Source organism: Manis pentadactyla, chromosome 7 (genome assembly GCF_030020395.1).
Source record: "Manis pentadactyla isolate mManPen7 chromosome 7, mManPen7.hap1, whole genome shotgun sequence".
In the NCBI taxonomy this organism is placed as follows: domain Eukaryota; kingdom Metazoa; phylum Chordata; class Mammalia; order Pholidota; family Manidae; genus Manis; species Manis pentadactyla.
In genome coordinates this window covers 62,326,915-62,351,875 of record NC_080025.1, presented here as the reverse complement: position 1 = coordinate 62,351,875, position 24,961 = coordinate 62,326,915, and the positions used below count along the sequence as shown (strand labels likewise).

General features: G+C 38.0%; 1 protein-coding gene across 5 annotated transcripts in view; it reads left to right on the top strand.

The window, feature by feature from the left end:
* MAGI2 (membrane associated guanylate kinase, WW and PDZ domain containing 2) overlaps positions 1 to 24,961 on the top strand; it is a 1,519,032-nt gene that overhangs the window by 721,035 nt on the left and 773,036 nt on the right. Inside the window, exon 1 of one of the 5 annotated variants that reach the window (XM_036892406.2) lies at positions 21,446 to 23,704. The exons of the other annotated variants lie outside the window; for them this stretch is intronic. The gene's annotated coding sequence lies outside the window, so the exon portion shown is untranslated. Of the gene's footprint in view, positions 1 to 21,445; positions 23,705 to 24,961 lie in introns of those variants that run through there. 5 annotated transcript variants of the gene reach the window in all.

Genomic DNA, 24,961 nt, shown 5'->3' with positions numbered 1-24,961 from the left:
GCCAGTATTATAATGAGGGGGAAAGTCAGTGAAAAGTGAGCTCTGGAGTTCCTCTCAGGGAAAACTGGTTTGGCCAAGGCTCCCTAGTCCTTAAGAGACACGTTCTTTCTCTATATAATATCCTGCTTCTGAATTCCCATAAGGCTCAATCTGTTTTTATGAAATAATCAGGGAACACTGATTTTTCAGTTAGAGTGAAGGGCCCAAGTTCAGTCCTTACTCTGTACAACTTGAATCTGATTTTTTTATAAGAAAGGCCAGGTCCTGCCCTTGTCTATCTCAGTTCTATGCTTCAAATCAGGCCATTTGCTATTTCCTTGTGTTTAAATAAAACTATGAAGATTCCTGTTCCCGAAAGAAAATCCATCTGGAATGGTTATTCTCAGTGCTCTAATTCTCTTGCCTAATGGTAAGCAAAGTACTCAGAAAGATATATTCATTTTTCTTAGCCACCAATATAATGTATTACCCAAATATGACCAAGCATTGTTAATCACTTAGATTATTAAAACATAAAATATCAATTCCTACAGATAAAATTGAAATATGTTCCAGGGTTTCTAAGAAATATATTTTTATAGGTCATTTATATATTTTTATCTCCTTAAATATGGCTGCTAAGTTCACTTCCTTAAACTAGACAATACTATTCATGGTTAAGTGAGTTCAGTTTCCTCTGTTGCTTCAGTTTGAACTTGAAACCCCAGTCAAGCACCTTGAAAATGCCTGCCATTGATCACAAAAACTGAGTAAGGAAATATGGATGGCTCAATGTCAACTCATTACTCTTTTTAGGAAAATAACATTTAAAAAATCCCTCCTGGGTAAGAAACAATAGAATCATATTTCATTTATACTACAGAGAAGTGTTCTTATTATATTTTTTCTCATAAACATTAAAAATAAGACAAAAAATGTATAGTAAACAAAACAATCCTTCCATTTTTGTCCTGGGACAGTGATGGTAAATCATTCCTTTTATGTGAGAAATTGCTAGTGACCAGTAATGTCCATGTTCTTTTCATCTTGGACACAGAGATGTCAGTTGTAGATAATGGATTTTGAACTAAAATGATGACCTTTTCAATCTGTCCCATTAAACTTCAACTTGAATAGAGAGAATGTTAAAAACCTAAAGGAGATGGGACCCACAAAATGGAAGGCCTGGATCCCTGAATGACTGTATGCACCGTAGTCTCTCCTCCCTACTCCCCTAACTCCTCTCATGCCAACCCACAATGAAATGTGACAAATACACTTTTGTTGCCTGATGCCTCTTATATTTTAGGGTTGTTTGTTATAAATGATAGCTTACCCTGACCAACCTGATACCCAATTTTCTGTACAGAATATGATTAATGACTTTAATCAGGATCCATAGGTATTAAAGTTTCTAGATCTATGGATTCTGAATAAACTGAATAGTGGTGGAACCTCCAAAATGTTTACTATAGAAAGAGTAATCATACCACACACAGCTGCTACAGGCAACTTTAATAGAATTGCCTATGAAGTATTATGACATTCATATTTCTGTGTAATGGAAGTTCTATTTTGGTGTTCTAAATAGTAAAATAAACTGTCTCTGCCCAAAAGGAATGCAACTTGCCATCACTATGCTGATGTTTGTAGCACATATTCTTCATAGACTGCAATACTCAAGACACGCTCTAGGGAAAAATGCTGATTCCACAGGGAGCTAGCAACTGGCAGGAAAAGCTCAAACTCAAAATTCTTGGGTAAGAAAGCAGAGAACAGAACCATCCCACAGATTCACTCAGCAACCTGAAGCATATGGAGCAAAGCATTTCTTAGAATTTAAGACTTAACAACTTTCAGACTAAATTTTAAAGGGGAGCAAAAGCAAGGATTGGTGTCTTGACATAATAAGCAATCATTCTTCCTCGTAGAAAAATAGGAATGAAGTACACACAGAAGAGAACCCAAACTGGGACAGATTTCTTTCCTAAGCCACGTATTTAAGGGTTTTCACCACTTCTTTAGAAAGGAGGAAATAGATAACAGAACCCATATGTATTACTCTGTTCTACACAGTAATGTAGAAAATATTCTCAGTCATAAGTGAGGCTTCAGTCATTTTCATTGTACTGTTTTGCTGATATTATGTTGTGAATTCTGAGCTCTTTTCTGCTTCCAGTATTAGAGTTCACATTTGGTGCTCAAAAAAGTCCAAAGCAGGCAATGGTTACAGAATTCTGTATTTACAATTCTTATTTCTGCCCAAGTGTGCAGAGAAGTCTTTGGACAGCCCCTTGCATAGCTCTTATCAGTGAACATATCTAACCCCAATTTTTGTCCACCCCACTGCCTGTTTCCTCAGAACTATAGTTATTTGGCACATGTTAAACAAAACATGAGCAGGATATAAAAGGGACACCTGCAAAGGCAGAAAAGGACCTGTTTTGATCAAACAATAAATCTTAATAATTTCACTGCTATTATTGATCTCCAGCAATTCCATAGCCCCCTTGAAGGGACCTAACATGGGCTCTTTAGCCATTGTCCATGAGACACGGAAATTCCAGTTGGAATAACATCATCGATGTCTTTTCTTTCTTGGTCGTCTAGCAAGCTAGTAACTATAAGGAAAGAGAGCATGTTTGACAAAGGCCTTTTGAACTCATCTGCTAGGTCACACTATAAATTTCCAACCTGGTGGTTTTGCTCAAACTCTGTTAGATTTGCTGGTTAGAATAAAAATGAGGAACGTGAACCAGCCCGGACACTCTGCACAGCCTTCCACCTGCCCATTTTCCTGGGTACTGTGCACAGAGAGAATTATCCTTTAATAACTTTGGTCCCTCAGTATGAAAGAAAAGTATGGGCCTTTCTCCACTGGGATATGACCAGAAGACTGTGGCCTGTCATTCAATATCCACTATGAAGCTAGAAGTTTCCAAAGACCAAAGAGAATCTCAAAGAGAAGAAGAAAGAAAAGGAATGGAATTTTAAAAAGAACAAGGAGCTGCAGTACCAAGAATGCTGCCCATCAGGCCCATTCCAGCCCATAACTTCCCAAGGAGAAGCTATATATACATGAATGATTAAAGAATCTATTTTCAAAGAAATGAAAATTTGATAAACCAACCATTTTGTTTTCTGTTTGGCTGAATTTTGTTATTGTCAACATGATGAGAATATCTCGTATCACTGAATTTTGTCCATTTGAGACAATTCATTGACTCAATTGACTAGTCATTTATAAAACTGGGCAATACAGGATTGGATAATTGAGATCTCTTCAGAGCAATTTCCCTCTAAGATGAATCAATGATCACAGAAATGCATACAGTAGTTTCAACAACTATTTATTGCTCTTTTTGCCAACCCAGAATACAGACAGTATAAATAATACACCTAACCAGTTATCAAAGTGAAGAATGAAGTTTGTCCCCAGGCATTTTATTATCATCATATTATAATAGATAGAATGTTCAGTATTAGTTAATTATTATCTCATCTCTTATCTACAAAAAAAAATGAACAGGAAAAATGAAACAGGCCATGTGCCATTGTATGATTCTTGTCCTTTTACAAAATAATGTGTGATTTTCTCTAGATTCCTCTGGAATGTTTATTTATAGTTGAAAACTGTTAATTATGGCAGGTTTCTTTGTCATGCACCCTGGTTCTTACTTCAACCAGCAAGTTATTTAAACTGCTCTTGGAAACACTCTTCTTTGGCAAAGGTGGACTAGAGAGATCTTTGGCTCTCTAAGAGATCTAACTTTGCCTGACCACCCTCCCCTCACCCAATACTTGGGTTTGGCCACTGACTATTCAAAACTTTGCCAAATTTTATCCAAACTTATCCAAAAACAAACCTGATATATAGCATGGATATAACCATAATACATTTGAACATTAAAAACCTTTCCCTGTGTATTGATAATAAATACTATTTTATACTCATAAGTGATGAACATATCTGAAGTTTTCTATTTCTATTAATATATAGCAAATATTACTGAAATAATGTTTCAGTGATACTTTTTAAAATTCGTTCACATAAATAATGAAGCACTAGAAATCTCAGAGGTAAAAAGCTCCATTATCTGTTTTTACACCCAAGACTAGAGTGTCACAATTCCTGAAGCTGAATTACAAGTTTGTTGATCCACTTTATGTAATTTAGGATCCCTAGAAACTGTTCATAATACCTTAAAAGAAAAAAGAAAACAGACATTAAGTTGGCCATTGTCCAAGACAGATTGTTTTTATTGCTGTGAGATAGATCTAAACCTTAGCTTTCACTGAGTTCATTCGCCCTGGTTATGTGCATAGCAACAAAAAGGAATCCCTTTTTTCCAATAGTTTTAGTATTTTAAATGGGATGTTCATTCTGGGTTAATTATTTTATTTCATAAAACATAAAAATTTAATCATTAAAATGAATAAATAAAGATAGATGATATTTATAATTTCTTAACTGCAAAGTCAAATTAAAAAACAAGATCCAAATACTCCTTTAGGGGAATTTTTTTCTGCATAAACTAGACGAGTAAAGACTTCTTAAAATAACATCAGTAAAATCTATGCTGAAGAAACCATCTTCTTACCTGGGAAATCTCTTTGTAGCAAACAGACACATTTTTAATTTTTCCAAGGACATTTGAACTACTCCCAAAATTTGTGATACTTGTTTCAAAAATTTTCATTGACAATTTTATGACCATGAAAGTCTTTGGTAAACTATAGGGAAAGAGCAGTTTCCATGATAATTCCTCTTTCCTAGGTGTCTCTTGCTCTTCCATTTCAACAAGAGCTTCTTTTCTGATCTCCCAAGAATTAACAGAATTCTTAGAATACAACTACCAATGAGCTCAGCTGAGACAGCTGTCCAGGATTAGCCAGGTGCAGCTGCTCGAGGAATTCGCAGAGGGTGGGAGTCCTCACTGCTCCCAGCTCTTAGCCAGTTGTAATTTCAAGCTTTGATCAAAACCTGAGGGAACGCAGTCTTTAAAAAAGATGATTAAAGGTGTGGGTCACAAGCTGTACATTGGAAGCCACCCAAATTTCAAAATATTTTATTATCAAATACTTTGTGTTTTTTAGCTGCAAATAGCATCTAGTTATATTATAGGCCACAACTGCTGTAATAAATTCACTTTTCAAAAAGCCTTAATTGAGAACTGCAGAGGGAAGATAAAGCACATCTTGTCCCAACTCCTGCAGGAAGACAGGAGTCCTCAAAAGCTGTTCATTTATCCTATCAATGGATATGAACATTTATTCTCTGAAACAGGAAGTATATTTTGTATATCATTACCAACTAAACAATTGTACTATTTCTAGTTTGGGGCCTTTTTGGCTCATTCTGTTGACCCAACATTAATCATAATTTTGGCTCTTTTGAGAAATATGTTTTTGTGGTATTCAAATACGGTATTAAGGAAATAGCTATCTTTTCCTTTTTTACTATAAAATCAATACTGCATTTTTATAGAATGAGTTTTTTAAGTATATTGAGATGATCACATTTTTTTTCTTCTTTACCTTGTAATCATGGTAAAATTATATTGCTGAATTTCCAAATATTGAACCATCTACCAGTCAGAATAGCCTAGACTACATTGTTTAAGACAGGATTTACAATTTATAATTTAAAACAGATTTAAAATAGGATTTCTCACACTTGGAACTATTGACATTTGGGTTGGGTAATTCTTTGTTGTCGGGGTGGGGAGGGCTCTCCCGTGTATTGGAAGATTTTTAGAGATACCCTGGCACCTACCCACTCGATGCCATTAACACATACTCCTTATAATCTGTGGCAGCCAAAAATGTTACCAGATATTGTAAAATGTTCTCTGGGGATGGGAGGAATGTGCCCCGAGTTGAGAAACCTTGTTTTAAAACGATGAGGTTTTGTTTCCATTCACATCACATGTCCCTCAAAAACTAGTTTGTCCCTCTCCTGTATGTCCTTCTCTCTGGAATGCAGGCTGTTAGAGCTGCCACCATCTGAATCTTTGCTGGGCTTGGTGGGAGAGGGGAAAAGAGTGGGTGTACAAAGTGCACACCAGCTCTTAAAACTTTTACCAGGAAGTGACACGTCACTTCCGCTGTTGTAAATTTGGTCAAAGCAAATCACATGGATATTCAGAGAGAACTGGAAAGTGTACTATGTGCATGAAAGACATGGAGCCAGTTATATCAGTGATCTGAAATACTAACATTACAGTATTATTCTAAAATCTGTTTTAAAGTGTAAATTCTCACTCAGGCATATTTTGTCAAAAAAAGAGTGTAAACAGCACACTGCATGTCTAAATTCCCCTCATTTAGTCTGTTTTGTTGTTCACGCCTACAGACCTACAGGGAGGTCGTATTGAGTTGATGTATTTTTTTATTGCTCTTTCCCTTTATATAAATTACTCTTTTTTTAGTTAACCAGTCCCACTTGTGTAATCCACAGTAGAATATCAATATTTGTGGTTTGGGCTAATTAAACAATATGCATGAGCAATGTAAAAAACAAATGTTAAAAACTTTCAGAAGGGAATCTAAACCTGTATGTAATGGAATGACTTCCTACTTAGTTATGTATAGCTCAAACAGACAGGTCGAGGGGGTAAATTATTCTCCTTCCAACCCGCAGTAACCACAACCCTCTTCCCACACTTGTTTCTTGTCTGGGGCTCCTTGCTTCTTCTATGCTCCTTTGGTGAAGCTCTATACTTGTGTAACTGGATCAAAGCTCACCTACTGTTAAAAAGTGCAGCTGTAGATAAGTATGTAAGATGTTGTTCATATAAAGTGGTGCGAGTAAAATACGTAAATTGTATAGGGGAGGAAAATTTTTCCCTTCTTCCTTTCCAGGTTCTTTGGCTGGTCTAATAATTAAATTGACATAAGACAGATTAACAGGAGAAAAACATTTAATTATGTATATATGGGAGCCCCAAAGATATGAGGCTCAAAGAAGTCACTAAAGAAGACAGCTTTTATACCTTTTAGACAAAGAAAGAGCAAATTTATGAAAAACTGACAAGACAAAGGGGTGTAGGCTTGGGGTGGAAAATTAGTGAAGAACTAGCATGGTTTGCTTATACAACTGTCTGGGCCCTGAATTCCCTTCTTTGGTGATAAGGACTTCTCTCTGTCTCCTGTTACAGGAAGGGTACCTTTCATGTAGGAGATTTCCTGTTCCCAAGGGAATACATGAGGGTCAGAGTGTCCTTCTCATACTGGCTATTTCTTAAGTAACTTGAATTCGAAATAATCAGTATGTCAAAATGCCATATTTTGGGGGTGGCATATTCTGTAGTCCTTCAATTGTAATTGTAGTTATTTTCACAGTATTTTAAGGCTGGAAGCTGGAAATATAGGGGCAAATGAGTATGATTGACTATGTGATTATGATATAAAGGCTTTAAGTACCACTCTTAGTGATTCTGTGTATATTCCCAAGGATGCAACGCTGTCACAATTTAAGGAAAGTTAGGCAAACTTACACATCTAGCAAGGGACACAGTGCACTCAAACTTAGACCAAATTTATTCAACTTTCCCATATTTCTTCTGTAATGTTTCTTATAAGTATAATGAATCTGGACCTATTCCTAATGATTAATTCTACCCTGATAGTTTGGGATTAGCACTTTTCCAAAAATTGCACTAATTAAAAAATACTTATAAATGTTGTGAGTTAGTAATGTGTGTTCACTTTGGAGAACTTAAGAAAACACAGAATTACACAACATAGAAAACCTTCAGCAGAAATCCCTCCATGAAGAGATAATCATTGTGAAATTTGGTGTACAACATTTTATGCATATTTTTAAAAATAGGGATAATTTTATATTTCATATGTAAAATACATATCAGAATGCATAGATTTAGGATTGCCAGAAGAAAGTACACTTGACTTATTTTTACATTTAGGTAAGTGATATTGTTCAGACAAAATATAAACTATTATCCTGAATTGCTTGATAACTCTATCTCTAGTAGAGATAGAAACATAGATAGATATTCTTAAGTATATTTCCATGTTTGCAGTTGATGAACAGGTTGGGTGTCTATTTCTACCTTTTATATGGGATCTTACAACAATTCTTCATTTTAAAAAAAATGGATCCTGCATGTGATCACCACATCCATTTATTTTTTATTTGTAAAGGACCACAGGTAGATTTTATGTGCTCACTAAAAAGAGCTTTGAATCACTGCTTAGTCCTAGTAGGATATGCAACATTTTTGAAGGGTAATGAAGTCATGATAGCAGTCAATATCATTCATCTTTCATGGATTTTAAATCTTTGCTGAGAAAGCATGTGCCAGTAAGAGGAAATTATTGGCTATTTAGATAATTGAAGTCAAATTTAATGGATTCTGCTATTAACCAAAATTGAAAGATTTCCTAAGTTGTTTCCCTAAGACGAACAAAGCATAAATCAAATATATATTTGTGGGACATAGGTATCTCAAATTAATGTACCTCATAGCCATTTTATCCTAGTTTTTTATTCTACTTACTCTTAGGGACAGAACGGTGGACAAATAGGGGACTTTAATCCTTCAGGAGCTTACAATATATTGAAAGTATATATTTTTAAAGTGAAATGAATAAAATATATAAAAACAAACTGTCATCAGTGCTAGGAAGAAAACCTACAAAGGGCTGAGATGGAGGATCTATGGGCAACCCACCTAGGATAAGAGGCCAGCAAGCACTAAGGGAAGGTGGGCATGACCTGAACAGTGACCCAAGAGGAGGAGAGAGCCTCACACATGGCTACAGAGGCAGACAAACCACACCTTACGTGGCCTCTGGAAGGAAGGGCTTAGGTTTAATATCAACTGCAATGGGAAGGTTTTAAAGGGTTATATCAGGGGAGTGACATCACATAAGGGTACTTCAAAGAACAAGATGACTATATTCAAACAGTAAGAGGAAACAAGAGATAAGAGGAGTTATTAATGGGAAGCCTTTCCCAAGGGAAAAAGGAATCCTGAATAGAAAAGTGTGCAGTGTAGCACTTCCCTAGCTAAGTTCTGAACTGTGAAAACCTAAACGGGACTATATATCTCTGAGTCATATACATTAGACTGAATTAAACTTAGTGGGTTCTTTTTTTTTGGATGGATAAATAGGTATCCATAATGCAAACAAAAAGTGAGGAGATTAGGAAAATGCAGAGAAAGGGCAGACAAGGGCAAAATGAAGGGAACTTGTGAACTGGAGGGCCCTAAAATTAAAACAAGAATATGAAGGACTCAAAAAAAATGGAAATTATAAAAGGAGTATCCTGAAAGCTACAGGAAAGGTAAAAGCACATTTTGATTATCCTCATATTAAAGACTGAAAGCAAGCAATCTGGAGTAGGCGAGGTTGTATGAATACACTGGTGATAAAAAATCCACAATGGAGAAATTATCTTCAAGCACCAAAAAAAAAGACTACAATACACATTTTTCATTACTATTTTGCCTCTAAATTGGGGGAGGGAAAGAAATATGGAGGCTCTTTTAGTAAAGCATTGTGATCTGATTCCATGAAGCAAGTGTAAGGACACTTGATTTCATGAAGAATCGCTCTTTAAGTGACCACTACAGTGCGCAAGTGTTTTCAGGGGCCCTCGGGGCACCTCTGTACCTTGGCGTCCCACCCAGAAGAATACTCCTTCTCTATTCTTGAATTAAGAGAAGGTAAAGATGAAATAGAAAAGAAAGAAGAAACTGGTAGATAACTTTGTTTTGTCTATTTTTTAAGGAACTAGAAAACTAGCATGGGTGAGACTGCTTTACAGTGTATTTTAATGTTTAAATTTTTTATTTCAGTAAATTTCAAACATATGGAAAGTAAATAGAAGAGTATAATGAGAACTCTATGATCATCCACCTGTTCCACTAATTGTCAATATTCTGCCATTCTTTCATCCTCTGGACCTCTGCTCACCTTCCACACCATCTTGGTTACTGTTGCTTTTTGTAATTTGAAAGTTTAAAATGTTTTTTCTGTTTACATATTCATTCTTAATAAAGAGATATTATTATATAAGGGGTTATTACCCAACATTTGTTTATGGCTAAAATTAACTTGATGGGTTTTGTAGCAACTGAGGTAAAATAGAAAAATACCCCCCTTTATTTTTTTAAATCTTGCTTGTCTTTTGTCCTAATTAGACTTGAAAATTAAATGGTTTGCATCTTCAGGACAAGTCCTGAAATGGAAAGTTTTGAGGATCAGGTTTCTAGCCCTGTGCTTTTCTTCTAACTGTCCTGGTGACCTTGACATATATGTGCCTCAGTTTCCTCCTTTGTAACTTGGGATGAACTGAGTGGGATAGTCCCCAGGTAGGTTCTTATTCCCAAGTGGCTCATAATTCTCTTTATCAAAAAATGACTTGTACACATCTCAACCCCTATCCAGAGTCTGACCTACTCTTTAAGGCACAGTTGGTGGTTTCCACACTGTTAGATCCAGTTCGATTCAATTCAACAAGTATTTACCGAGGTCTGCTTATGTGCAGGCACCAAAGATACAGAAGTGAACTAAACTGACCCAAGTCCCTGACTTGTTTCCATTCCAGTGAGATGTTATTGTGAGTCACACAATAAAAAAAGATAAATAATTAAAATATATAATAGTAAGCAGAATGTTAGATACCGATAAATGCTAAAGAAAAAATACAAGCAGGAAGAGCAGTATGAAGTGATTGGCAGGAGGTGTGAGGGGTGAAAGTTAGGCGGGATGGTCAGAAAGGGCTTCAGTTTAGAGGGTAAGTTCGGAATCCAGAACTGAAAAGAATGAGGAAGCTGGCCAGGTGGCTATGGAGAAGAACATTCCAGGCAGAGGGAACATTAGTTACAGAGGCCCTGTGGTGGGCTCTGCCTTCCGTTTTAGAAGGGCCGTGCAGAGAATCAGGGAGCAACGACGGGTAAGGCGCTGGGGATGGCAGCAAATCGTGATGAGCTTCAAATCACATTGTGACATCGGTGCTTACTCTGAGTGGCATGGGAAGTTGTTGGGGTTAAGAAGAACTGAAAGGATCTGATTTATGTTTCAACCAGGTCAAAAGTCTGGCTGAGAAGAGAGCAGAAGTGAGGAAACCAGTTGGGCTCCTGCTATGATCCAGATTAGGCAATCCGAGGAGCCTGTTGGTAGTGGGTGTTGTGAAAAAGGGCTCCATTCTGGATCTGTTTTGAAGGTAACAGCTGACAGGATTTGCTGACAGATTTGCTGTGGGGAGTGGAAGACACAGAAGAGGCAAGGTTGACACTAGTGTTTTTTGCTTTTTTTTTTTTCAGAGTACCTGGAAGTACAGAGCTGTTTGCAATGGAGAGGGAGGAGTCGGCAGGGTGTGTTCAGGGTGTAATAGTGCTTAGCTACCACCTCTAAAGTACACGCAATCCATAAATGTCCAGCAGACTCCCCCGCTCTCTCTCCACCCGCCTCGCCATCTCTCTGCTTCCCCATTTATCGGCTCTCTCCATCTCACATTCTCGATGTGTATCTGTCTAGGGTTTGAGACATCAACCAGGGAAGTGTCCAGGCATAATTTGCAGGGAGTGAAAAAGAAACTTTCCTCATCCTTGTCCTTTTGTGCTACACCATACCGTGTGACTCCCCAGGTTTCCTCTAAAACTGTGCAACATTTCAAAATTGGAAGAGACCATAAAGAATATTTTGCCCACGTTTTCACTTTATAGATGTGGACACTTAGCTCAAATAAGTTGTGACTCACCTATGGGACAGGAAAGAGGAGAAATAAATAGTGTGGCTTTCTCAAAACAAGAAGTAAAGATGTGGTCATGAGAGAAGCAATTATGTGAGTAAATGACATAGTTTTAAATCCCCAAAAAAGAAAACAAATAACAGAGTACAAACAAAAATGTTATACAAATTCTCAGAGCAGAAAAGTTAGTGGAATCAAGGACAGTATCTTTGACATGATGGCAAAAGAGACAATTCATTGTGCAAAGCTTTTGTTCACAGCTTTTCAATTCAATAATTTTTTAAAACTAGTCTAAATTTCTTCCAATTAATACCTCTTAGGACTCTTCCAAATTTGTAGAAATTGGAATAGAACACTTACACAACTTGGTACTATTGGTCTGTGCAAACAATAAAAATGGTTTCTAGAATGAAAGTATTCAGTCTCCATTTTGTTTGCAAATTCAGACCTGCATAAACCTAATTTACCTTCAAAGAAACTAATTTGGAGCAGAATAAAACTGAAAGCATTTCTCTTCCAAAGATTTTTATCTCATTTTAAAATAGTTTAATTAGTGTCATTTTGTTTTGATTTTCCAAAGTTAAATGATAGCTACAAAATTACATTGTAATGATCTCTAGGGTGATAACTTTATTATTTCCTTGGATAGTTTGAATTTTTGTGTGCATTTGCATTAATGAACATATAAGCATATAAATAAAGGGTTATACAAACACTTTTTCCCCATAACATTACATATACATGCATGAAGAAAAGGCCTGTTTATAGTGGGCACCATGCATGCCTAGCTAGAATGATGCAAAAAATAGTGCTCAGCTATTGCATTATTTAATGGTAAGGAAAAATAAATTTTAAAAAATACAACCTGGTTTACATCTAACCATTCTGAGCTTCAGTTTTTTACCCGAAAAACTGGAATTACCATACTTGCCATCACTACCTTATTGGATGACCACAATGGTCAAATGAGATAGTGCCTTTGCAGGCTCTCTGATAACACTCTGACAACGATATTGGTATGAACATTCAGAAAATGTAGTCAACTTATCTTTTTCCTTGATGAGAAAAGACTATATCCTAGAGTCAATCAAAGAAGGAAAGGAGTATTTTCATGTTCTTTAAATAAAATCTGTGTTTCTATGCTTGACATTTTAAAGAAGTAGGCCACATCCTGTGTGTGAGAATAGAAATATGGTGAGTTTTCTTCAATCCCTAAAATTAAATGTGATTTCACTACAGTAGTTATCCTGCTATTCATTACTGCACACAGGAGTTTGGGGGTATAGTGCTGCTCTCAAACCTGGGCCAGGGACTCTGTCTTGCTAGGTTTGTGTGCCTGAGGACGGAGAGTTCCCTAACCTGAGAGCCAACAACTGACACCTTGTGGATTCACCTATTGTAATTCAATTACATTTTATTGAATTCCAATGGAGAAAATCCATAGGGGGCAAAGCTCCAGAGCTCCCAGACAGTGGAACTTCCTACCCAAAACACTGGAAACCAATTTAAAATCTTACTGTTTCCAAAATAGCACTGTAAAGGAACAGGCTATCAAGGGGCAGCTATAATTATATTCGTTCACATCATGTGAACACACATACACTTTCAGAGTGACACGTTTAACCATCTCCAAGTCAAATTAACAACCTCCAGAAATAAAGCCAACAGCCTTTGTGTCATGAATCTTTCTGGAAACCATTCTTTTTCCTGCTGCTGGCTGTGTCAAGACACCCTTTATTTTAACATTTTGTTTTGTCATTAAAAGATAAACCAATCTTTATGTAAGTATGTGTCTAAGTCTCTATACTCAGTGTAATTTTCCATCTGGATGATTTCATTTTAAAGAACTGTTGTAAGATGACCAATTAACCCATACATATTAGTGGGGACCTATTATTTTGGGGGCTGGGTGGATATAAAAGCATATGAGACATAGTTTCTACCTTCAAGATGTTTGCAGACTAGTTGGAAGATGGTAATAAAAATGTGAAAAATGCAATGCAGCATGAGTCATATTAGACTCTTCGGTATGGTCAAAATTCAAGAACTGATATGAGATAAGGAGTTTTACTGAATCAGAATTTCCAAGAATGGGATCTAAGAATATGTATTTTTTAAACCCCCAAGATTTTGAACTGTAATCAGGTTTAGAAGCCACTGGTATTACATTTTTTCTCCTTCCAGTCTCTCCTCAGAGTGATCTGCTGGGTACTCTCAAAGTTTACCAAAAAATCTCTTAGGCGCTATATCCACCAGCCCTTTCCCAGGCCTCCTCTGCTGGGCCCACATGTAGTCCACAACACTGTTGATCAGGGGCCCCCTTTTTTTTCTGACAGTCTGATTCATTTAATGGTTCCAGATTCTTTCCCCACACCTCGAATATTGATGTTGCTTTCCTTCCTTTCTTATTCCCCAGTCCCTTCCTGAGTGGCACCCCCCCTCTCATCACATCCACTAGAGGACACAGGTGGCCCGGGATGGTCCCTGATTCTGCGTTCCCAGCTCCGACCTCGTCAGCATCTCCAGTTGCCTTTCTTTCAGGTTATCCAGACTCAGAATCATGCAAAATCCAAGTCACTTCCTCCCCACCCCTTCATCACGGAGCTGACCCATCCTTCACTGACCACAGGATGTCAGCTGGTTGGGTATGTAAAGTGCAGGCACAGAAGAATGGGAAATAAGGCCCACTAGAACCAAGCTGGGCATTAGCCACCTTCAAATTGTTCTTGCACATGACCATGCACACACTTGTTTACTAAGCCCTGCTTATTGCACCCAGAGAATTTATGATGGCCACTTCTTCTCCTCTATCCTCCTCTTCACCTATCCTGTTGAAGTTATTACCTGATTGCTAATACTCTCCTGAGTTGGAGGAATCTCAGCTTTGACTCAAATTTGTGCTATTTTCAGCCTTATTGGATATGAATTCTATTTTTTGCATTGACAATCTAAAATTTAGAGACCTCAAATTTCAAAAAAACGTGAATCATGCTTTTATTTTAATATTTTTTCATCATTTATGAAGCTGTCTAATAAAATTCAGGGCAATGTGCAGTTTTAAAGAATCACTTAGGAAGAAACTCCAAGTGGTTACTGTAACTCTTTATTCATAACAATAACAATTGAAGTAAGATATTTACAATGTGTTCTTAAAGATTTCAAAGCAAAAATTCTTCAGTGTCTCATATCCAGTCTCTTTAAGCCATGTGCTGGTGCCCACCAAGGTAACAGGACATTCATCCTGAGGTTAACAGCCTTTGCTTTAGTTTAATCCTAAAGAATTACTTCTTCTGTTATAAAAGCATTATACCAATTTTAACTTTCTAATACAATTTTTTTCTTACTCTGCAGGCTATCCTCAGATATAAATGTATTGTGCTATACATAACAGTTGAAATTTTAGGATTTTTCTCCCCCTTTATCATAACTTTGAAAAGGATAGTTACTCCTTAGTTCTGATTTCATTTTCCTCTAACTAGCAGTGATGCTTTCAGCATCCTTTTTCTTTTTCCTTTTTTCAGTAGGCAGGAGAAATTTCTGCACATGTGTATAGGCAATAATTCAAGCGTTGGTGCAAATTTTTTTTACATACAATACTCTTCCCATTTAACCCTCTGCTGTATCTTACTTGGGTACCTTACAATCAAAAGAAATGAGTAGGATGAAGTAAGTTGTCTCAGCAATCAGAAGTCACTCCTCAAGCAATCTCTCCGAATATCATCTGTGAGGCAGTCTACACAAATGACTGCTCCTTGGCTTGCTCAAGGTGCTGGATAAATTATGCATGCCGTCTCCCTACACCCGTCAGTCACCTTGCTTTTATTCCAGAGGAGTTCAAGCAGTTACGTCACTCTAAGGTGAGAAATAAGGACTGCAGGGCCATAGAATAGTTTTGCTTGTCCTTTCTGTTCAGGTTTCCCAAACGGTTCTTTGCTGAGACAGTACTGGCAAAACCAGTTGTGCCTGCCGGCTCAGAGGAGAAATCCTGCATTGGGGTTCCCAGAAAACCTCATACACCTCCTAAGAAATCTTAGGAAGTATTCATTAGAAAGAGACATGAGAACTACCCAGTAGGTGGAAAGAAATAAAGAGGTCAAGGCTGGGAGCTTGAGGTTGTGTTGTCTTTTATTTGCTGGTATTATTGATGATTATATTTTGAAACTAACAGGTAGACTAGTAATCTGTATAACTGACCAAAAAAGAAAACTAATTAGGGCATAACTGAAACCTATGGCACTCACAGTTACTTGAAAAGCATTTGGGCTAACATTTCACCCTTTTACTTATTTATCTGTGAGAAAGTTAAAGTAGCATTTAAATGTGCGCGCGCACACACGCGCACACACACACACACACACACACACACACACACACACACAACGTTTGCTGGAGATGGTTAGCATTGATTTAGAGCCATGTGTCCACATGTCTTCTCATCTCCAGTGCAGAGACTTTAGGTTTAGAGCTTGGCTATGGTGGTATAATGCAAACATTGGACAAATACCACGTATCAGTTTTTATTTTCCTAGTGCCAGTTGCTAAGCATTAAGCTGCACATCACTGCTGTTACAGGGCATGTTTTCCTCAAATTTCCACAGAGAAGCAGGATTTTGCACATACATCTAAAATATCACTGCAGCATCATTTAATAAAAGTTTAACTTCTGTATAGCTTTTTTGCCCATGTTCTGTCCCAGAGGATATCAGCATGTGCAATAAAAAGTACCTGGGCTTTGTATTGGATGGTGGTGTTAATCTTTGCTCTGTGTCTTTGCCTCTTTGACCTTGGAAAAGTCACTTAAACTCACTGAGCCAAAAATGCTTCCTCCCTGAAGTGGGACCATGGAGATTAACAGGGATGATGCAGGTAAAACATGTAGCAGTGTCTTACAGAGTTAGGGTGAGTCAGTGGGAGCTCACCTTCCCCCTTATCAGAGACTAATGGGCTTTAATATTGAAGGGTTCTCAAGAAATATTTTACTTCTTAATCTCATGAAACCAAAATCTGTGAGCTTGATGAGATCTTGGGAGAAGTTCAGCGTCTTCATTTCATCAAGAAGGCCTTTGATGTTAAATGAGTCAGCCAAGGCCAGGTGTCCTGAGGCCTGACGGGATCCAGCTGAACTCCCTCTGCTCTCCCAAGGTAACATCCTGACCTCCAGGCAGATCCTGTAACTATTTCTCCTCCCTCTTTCTTTTCTTTTTTTACCTTTCCCTTCTTCCACTTCTCAACCAAATTTAATTTGATTTTGGTTTTATTAAATTGCTCTGGTACCTTTGGGAAAGTAGATTCCTTCACTAAAATTTAGACCCTCTGCAAAAGCACATCCTGCTTGAATAGTGAAACCTCTTATGCTGAAAGACATTAATGTAAATGTCAGGTGGTCCAAAGAGGTGTGAGCAGATTAGGTAATCCACGGAAGATGACCCACGGGAAAAAAGAGCTATTTAATAGATGACTGACTTCTTAGGAGGAACAAGGAAGAAAGTCTCACTTTCCAAGAGCCTGCTATGTACCGGATTCTGTGCTAGTAATTTCATGATTGCACTTACTGTTAGATATTATATTCTCTATTTTACAGATGAGGAAATTAAGGCTAGGAGTCCTTAAGCTATTTTACCCAAAATCATACAATCAGTTTGTGGTGGAGTTATGCTTCAAAACCCAGGTGCCCATCCATTCACCTCTTTCCAATGCTAGGTTAGCCACGTCAGAGTAGATAGCTCCCTCCCTATTTATTTCCCTTCATGATTTGAAGTTGGACTTAGTAACATGCTTTGTTGAATTTAGTTCACTTAAGTAGATGTATTTTAGTCCATGGCTTAAAATTTCTAGAAATTATTTCTGGTCTCTACTTCCAAGGAATGTTTCATTTTAAGAAACTGGCTAAAATATCCAAATCACTAAGAAAACATGTCCCTACTTCAGGTAACACAGATTTACACAACATATTATACTGAATTGTGGTTCTGTTATGAAATAAGAATCAACATCAGGAAGGACTCTGAAGGCAATGGAGAGGGTGCCACTGAGTGACTTGAAGAGCAGAGGAAGGAAGGGTGGAAGGTATGGACAACAAATTGCACTGACTTGTCAATTTTGTCCAGGTTCAGCCCAGGCAGTTTGTCTTGTTCAGCAGGAGATCCCATATATGCTCCACTTGTGTCCCTCTGATGGGATTCACAAGGTGAAGTACATGAAGAGTTACAGAGAAGCATGAACCTCTGGAGAGGATGAAAGATCACAATTCCACCTGGTTTTCATCATAAGATCAGAAATGCAGATTCTGCTTCATCTCCTCAGTCATGGGAAGCATCTTCTCACGTGGACTGTTAATGCTTGTTGAAAATTACCTTCAGAGGACTTAGAAATCATCTAGGGAGGACCTTCCATGTGCAAGGTCTTGTTTAAGGAGATGAAAGGACAGCAAAGGGGAAAACATGTTAAGTTCTTCTATACTTCCTATACAGAAAGGTATTTAAGTGTATTTTGTTTTGATTAGGGCCTATTGGAACATAACAGTCTGTTTCACATTCGGTAACAGGCTCAGAATATGCAATGTCATAAGCTGAAGGCCCATAATAGATAATACTTTAACAATAATAAAGGAAGCTACCATTTACTGTGTGCTTAGTTAGACCAGTGGCTGGTACATGATAAATATTGATGATGAGGAGAAGGAGGAGGATAATGGTGGTGATGATGGTATAGCAGGCACTGTGCTTAACACCTTATATGCATTATTTAATTTACTGCCTGAGAAATCTATACAACAGATAGCATCACTGTTTTACAGATGGGTAACTTTTCCAGTACCTTATAGCTAGGAAATGGTGAATTCACGGTTGCCAAAGCCTTGTGTCTTTGACACCATGCTATAATTAAAGACTGTTCTTAAAGCACCTGCTTTGTCTGGTTACCCAAAGCTAAAGGAAACCCAAGGCAGGAATTTTCTGCTTTTTGCCTTTCTTCTCTTAGAATGGAATAATCAAACTTTAACTATTGCCTATGATAATTATGCACGCATGCACATACATACAACCATCTTCAAGTAGAATAGCATACTTTTGACTGTGACAGAAAATGCATTAATTTGGCATAAACAGTCAAGAAGAGATGAGTTGCTTTTTGATGAAAATTGGCTTGCAGCCTATGAAGCAGGGAAAGTTCTCAGAGATCCAAGCTCCACAAACTTAATGATAGCTGTCAATCCAAACTAATCTATACATGCACCCAGTAGTCAACAGAAAAACACATAAAGCATTTAGCCCACAAACCATCAACAGTAGGATCTTTTCTCGATAGGATCAACAATTTACATAATTGAAAAAAGAAGAGAACTTCCTTAAGGTTATATTTGCCTATAGTTTGCAAAATGTGATAACCATAATTCTCATGCAGAATTTTTTCCACTGTTAGATAAGACTGAGTATTTGTTTGGTTTTTATTTCATTTATGCACAATACCATGTCTACATTAAACATGCACTTAACTGACAAGTACATTGCATACTTTAGAGAAATTTTGTTTGCTAGTAAGCATATCTAAAATTTTAAGGAAATATTGGAAATATTTATTTGAAAAAAAGATATTAGTTTATATGAAAAGCAGGTATGATTGATTTGTGAGAAGAATTAATGTTTAACTTATTGCTAAAATGCAAGGGCTGCCTTTTTAAAAATTGTGTGATTTCTACACGCTGCCTGCTAGGAAGCCACCACAAATGCTACAGGAGACCATCCATTGTATATTTAATAATAAAGCAATATATGTAGTTTATGATTAGTTAATTGTAGTTGGTGCAGCTTCCTAAACTGATCAAATCAATTGTAATTCTGTAACCTAGAATGAAAGGTACATAAACTACATTTAATAATGCAGAGTCAGCAGTGCTTTTTCACCCCTGTGTATCTCTGGATGAGATGCAAAACTCATATGGGGATACACAGAAAATTTACTTCTCACTTGTTAAAAACAACAACAATGATAATAAAAAATAATATTAAGAGTTAATGAGTATCTAATAGTTGCAGGCATGATACTAAGTACTTAAAGAGTATTCTCATTTGAGTTCCAGAATGCATCTGTGAAACAGAGGCACAGAGAGGTTAAATGACTTCTCTTTGGTCACACAGCATGAAAATGGCAGAGAAAGGTTATAAACCCAGAAACAGAGTCCAACTCTGGAAGTTGAGCCTTTCATCAGTATGTGAAAGAATGGAAAGTGAAACAGTGACATTTTCTATTGGTTTGATCAACTGCTGGATTTCAGGTTCCAGATGTTTAGGGAATAAGATACAATATGATATTAATCATGTAGCAGAGATTGACTTGGGTCCTAATCCAGAAACTGCATTTATTATTTTTCTGACCTTTGGTGAATTATTTAATGTCTCCAGACTTCACTTTCCTCAACGGTTAAGTGGTGGTAATAATACCTCATAGAGTTATTGTGAAAATTTTTAAATAATATGAGAGCACTAATATGAGAGTTTTATGTTAGTATAATTACTCCTGGTGCTGCTTTTGTAACCCATATGCCTTAAGTGTAAACAACACTAAAAAAGGCATGGATTCACGTGTTCAGGGTCAGCAGGGAGTCCTTGAAGGAGAGGCAAAGCGGAGCTGGAGAAAGGAAGGGGGTCACTTCAGGAAAGGGAATCAAAGGCACAGATTTAAGAAAGACCCTAATGTGAATGACAGAAAAAATAAGTTCAGCCTGACAGGACAAAAGGTTTCACATAAGATAAAATAGGAATGAGATCATATAGACTATTGTATATGATTTTATATTTCATGATGCAAAATACTCACATTCATCATGTTTGATTCTGGTACGATTTACCAACATTTATGTAAAAATCCCCTATTCAAGTGTAAAAGAGCAGAAGTCTTTCCTTTGGCTTAATAATGATCCTGAGTATGTTAACTCTCTGTATAACTATAATAATTCACCTGGGATATTTGTTAAAAATAGAGATTTCTGGCCTTCTCCCTCTAGATTTGGGGTGGAACCCAGGAATCTATGTATGTATTATTACTTGCAGGTAATTCTTACCATTAGGAAAGTTTGGGAAACACTCTCTAATCCACCCTTTACATTGCTGGCAAAATAATCTTTGTAAAACAAATAATTTATTAGCAGAAGAAACTTAAATAACTCGCCATTGCATCTCAAGTAAAGCACAAGCACTTGGGGAGAGCATTCAAGGCCATTCCCAGGCTGTACCTGTCTCCTTTCCAAACCACCCTTCCCCAAGTCCTGTACTCCAGCTGCAGCGCCCTGCACTCCAATCACTGTCATGCTTTCTGTCTCTTTCCTGAAATCCTCCTGCTTTTGCTTTCTTACCTAGAAAACTGACATTCTTAGAGGCCCAGTTCAAATGTCATCTATTCTATTGTAGTCGTCTTGCATCCCACTAAGGTGGATGTTACCCCCTCTCCTAATCTTTCCTAACATTTTACACTAACATCTATTTTACGTCAGCAGTACATATGCAGTTTCTGAAAGGGTCCAGACTATGTTTTATTTACCTTGTATCCCTCACTGCTTAGAATAAGTTAATTGCTAATTTATTTTTATCATCAACTTTTGTTTTTTTGCACTGGCTTGTCTGATGAGCTTTAATAAGCCTTTTTAAATCGAGATATTCTTTATTTTAATAGTATGAAAAGGATGTGGTAAGAGTCCATGTCCATCACGTCTCTTTGTTAAAATACCATGGAGCTTCAAAATCACCATACTGTAGGTTAAAGCCCAAGTATAATCTGACATAAGATGTCTTTCCCACTCTTTCATTGCCAACATTTTGCACATTCAAGGGAAGTGATGTCCTGGCCAAAAAAAAGAAAAGCCCAGGGGTGAGGTAGAAAAAAAAGTGGGTAAACACAAAATGAAGACACTCAGTGCTAGAAAGGAAAAATAAAGGCAAAAGAGCAGCTACTTTGGTTGGTTATAAGAGATGATAAAATGAAATCCTTTATGTTTTCATCCTGTAAAATTTTAGATATTCCTAAATTTGCCTAAGATAACTTACTTTTCTGAGGAGTTTCTTTGTTTTTTTGCCCAGTGTTTTAGTGCCAATTTTGGTAGCACACACTGAAGCTAAATTTGCAGCCAGTTAGCATATAATTTATTTTAAAAGCTTAAGTAGGATCTTTTCCATGCAAGGTAATGCTCTTAAAATACAAAACGAGATCAGTGGATGGCTGTTACTCATTTCACTTCCACCCGTGAGTGGTATTCATGGAGAGGACAGGATGTATTTCAGCTGGAGTGCCCCATCCCGGCGGGAAATGCAACATTTCCCTAACATCCAGAGAGAGAAAGAGAGAGAACGTGAGGCTGGTTGTGTAAGAGTTTGAACTGTTATCTTCTGAGGCAGGAATAATGAGATTCTGTGTCATCCTCCCGCATCTCCTCTTGCTGAGGCACCAGATCACCAAGCTCCTAAAATTGAAAATCCACTCAGGGAACACTGGGAATGCCCAAGGCCACATAAGAGTTCTTCCTCTGGTGCTTGTCCTCACCAAACTCGTTGGTCCTCCTGTTAATTGTCATTTAGTTTCTTAAAGCACTTTTTATCTTATGTTCTCAAAATAGTTTATGGAGACCATTTCACTTTTCTTTGTAGTGTCTCTAAGAGCAGAATGCATGCCAGTCCTATTTAATGATGGAGACAGAGGAGATGCTCTCCATTGGCCATCAAAACCTTTGGAGAAGGAATGAGATGGTAGCAAGGTTACTATTCAGGGTCTAGGTCCATAGACTCCACATTTATCTTCCACTTGAGCTTAGCACAAGTTTTTCCAGTTGCTTCTGTGTCTGGTGCCCTGAGCGACATGTCTGCCTGGACTAACTTCTCTGCCAGGCTTACTTGATTGGTAGGGAAGGGTGTTGCTACATTTATTTATTACATTTATTTCTGTTTTAAGACAGAGACGCTGAAAAGAAAGGAAAAGTTACTTGCCTAAGAGCAAAAAATTACTCATTATTGAATCTACCTCTACAATAGGAAACTATTGATTTCTATCCATGGTTTTCTGTTACTTATTTTTCCTTTCACAGTTATTGTTCTTGTCTTTTATGATGATCCTTAACCTTAAGATAAGTTGAACTAGATGTCAAAGAAAAGACCAATTAGAAAAAGTGCGTAAATAGTAAAATGACTGATCCTTTGACCCTTGAAAAGAAAGTAAACAGTCTGGCTTACAAGTTTAAAAGAATTGTTCAGCTGGATGATTCAAAAGTATGCAGCCTTGTTATTAACACTGAAAAAGTTTAATTACATTTCATTATACTATACTAGCTTCTCTTAATTGCTAAAAGGGGACTATGAAAGCAGAACCCCAAACGCCTAATCTCTGGAAGCTAGATTCTCCTTGCTGCTTTGTAATGTAAATGTGCCTGTGTGTATATTAAAATTCACACACTCCATCCATCTCACTGGCTTTTAACGGAGGGATCACCTGATTTCACGTAGAGCCATCCTCTCCCTTTCGCCGAGGCAACCCAAAAGTGAGAGACAGGTGCGCACGGAGCACAGGTTCTCGCGTGGGAGATGTAAATGACCCCGGGCGCGCGAACCGAGGGAGACTCCGCTGGGGGGTGGGGAAGGGAAACGCAGGGAGAGGCCCGGGGCGCCGGAGGGGAGAGGAGAGGAAGTGAGGGAGAGGAGAGAAGGGGAGAGAGCGAGAGAGGAGGAGAGAGGGCGAGACGGGGAGAGGGAGAGAAGTGCTGCATGCTTCATCTTTGAGAGGAGGGGAAAACAAAAGACCTCAGCGGCAGTTATGTGTTGCTGTGTCTGGCTTGGAGGGGAAAATTCTAGACATCCATGCTGACAAAACCAAAGCTCAGCCGAGACTACTTCTATCAAGAAAATTCTGTGTTGCGAGCATGGGTTGGATCAGTACAGGTGGTTTGAGAAGACACTGACTGAGGACCATGGGAAGGTGGGAGAGGACGTGCGGCTTCTCGGCTTCCTCTGAACGAAGCCCGAGGTTAGTACCCTGGAACTGACCCGCGGCTGCCCGCAATTTCTGTATGTGTGTATGTGTATGTCTTCTATTTATAACCTCCAAACCCTTCTGCCCCCCAAGCCCTGGCAGGCAGTGCCATATTCCAGCAGATGTGAACCTAAACTTGGTTTGACTCTCACTTCATTTACCAAACGCCTCTCGTTTGCTTGCGGAGCTTTTGTTTCACACAGCCGGTGCAGAGCCGTCATGATGCCTCCCTCCGAGGCACGGGGTGGGTTCCAGCCCTGGATTGTCAGGTGGCTGTCTGGAGAATAGTTAGCCTTTTGCTCCAAATGGCTGTAAATGCATGATTTAGGTTCCTGTGAAATGTAAACAGCAAATATCTGCTGACTTGGCATTTCTTGGAAGGTCAGGATAATTCCAAGATATCTGGCCGAATTTGTCTTATCTTCATTTCCCATATAATTGAGTCCAAATATAGTTAAGTTTGAAATGGCACCCTACCAACAAAGGCACACAGCAGGTATTCCTCTGACAGAGTATGTTTTACCTCTCATTGGAGCCAAAGCTTGAAAATTAATTTTATTGAGACCTGGTTTGAGCAAAAAATACAGTAGGTCATAATTAAAATAGGTGCAAAGCCGGTGTTTTTGTAAGTGGGAAAAGATGTGTGACGAACAAACATCATTTCTCTTGTTGCTTGCTGTGCAGATAGAGTGGCTTTTGTTCCAGCATGTGTATTTTCCTGTGTTTTACAAAGAAAGCGTCGCCTGTGCTTTCTCCGATAGCAGACTTGGACGCCAATTTGCCATTGTGCACTGGGCAGGAATCTGCTCTATTCTGAAGTAAACTGCCCAGAGGTATTAGTCAAGAAGCTGGAGGAGGGTGGGGAGTGGGGAGAGGTGGTTTTTTCCTTCTTCCTCTTTTTTTTTTTTTTCTTGACTATTGGCTCAGAAGTGTCTAATTCACATGATTGTAAGAGAAAAGGGGGGAAGGTATTTAGTTTTGAAAAGGATGCAGTTCTGTGTCGTGCAGTTGCCAAAGACTGTATCAGGAAGATGCTCAAAGCAGAGGGAAGGACATTTGTAATGGACTCTTAAAGAAAATATTCTGAGAGGGTGGCCGGCTGGGTCACTTTCCACCAAAATTAAGATGCGCTCCGGCAGGGCTCTCGCAGCCATGAGCTGACATTTTCTTGTGAACCTAGTGAAAAATGGCTCCATATCTCTCCTGCCGTTCTGAGGAGATGGTCTCTCTGAGTTGTTGAGCCCCTCCCCA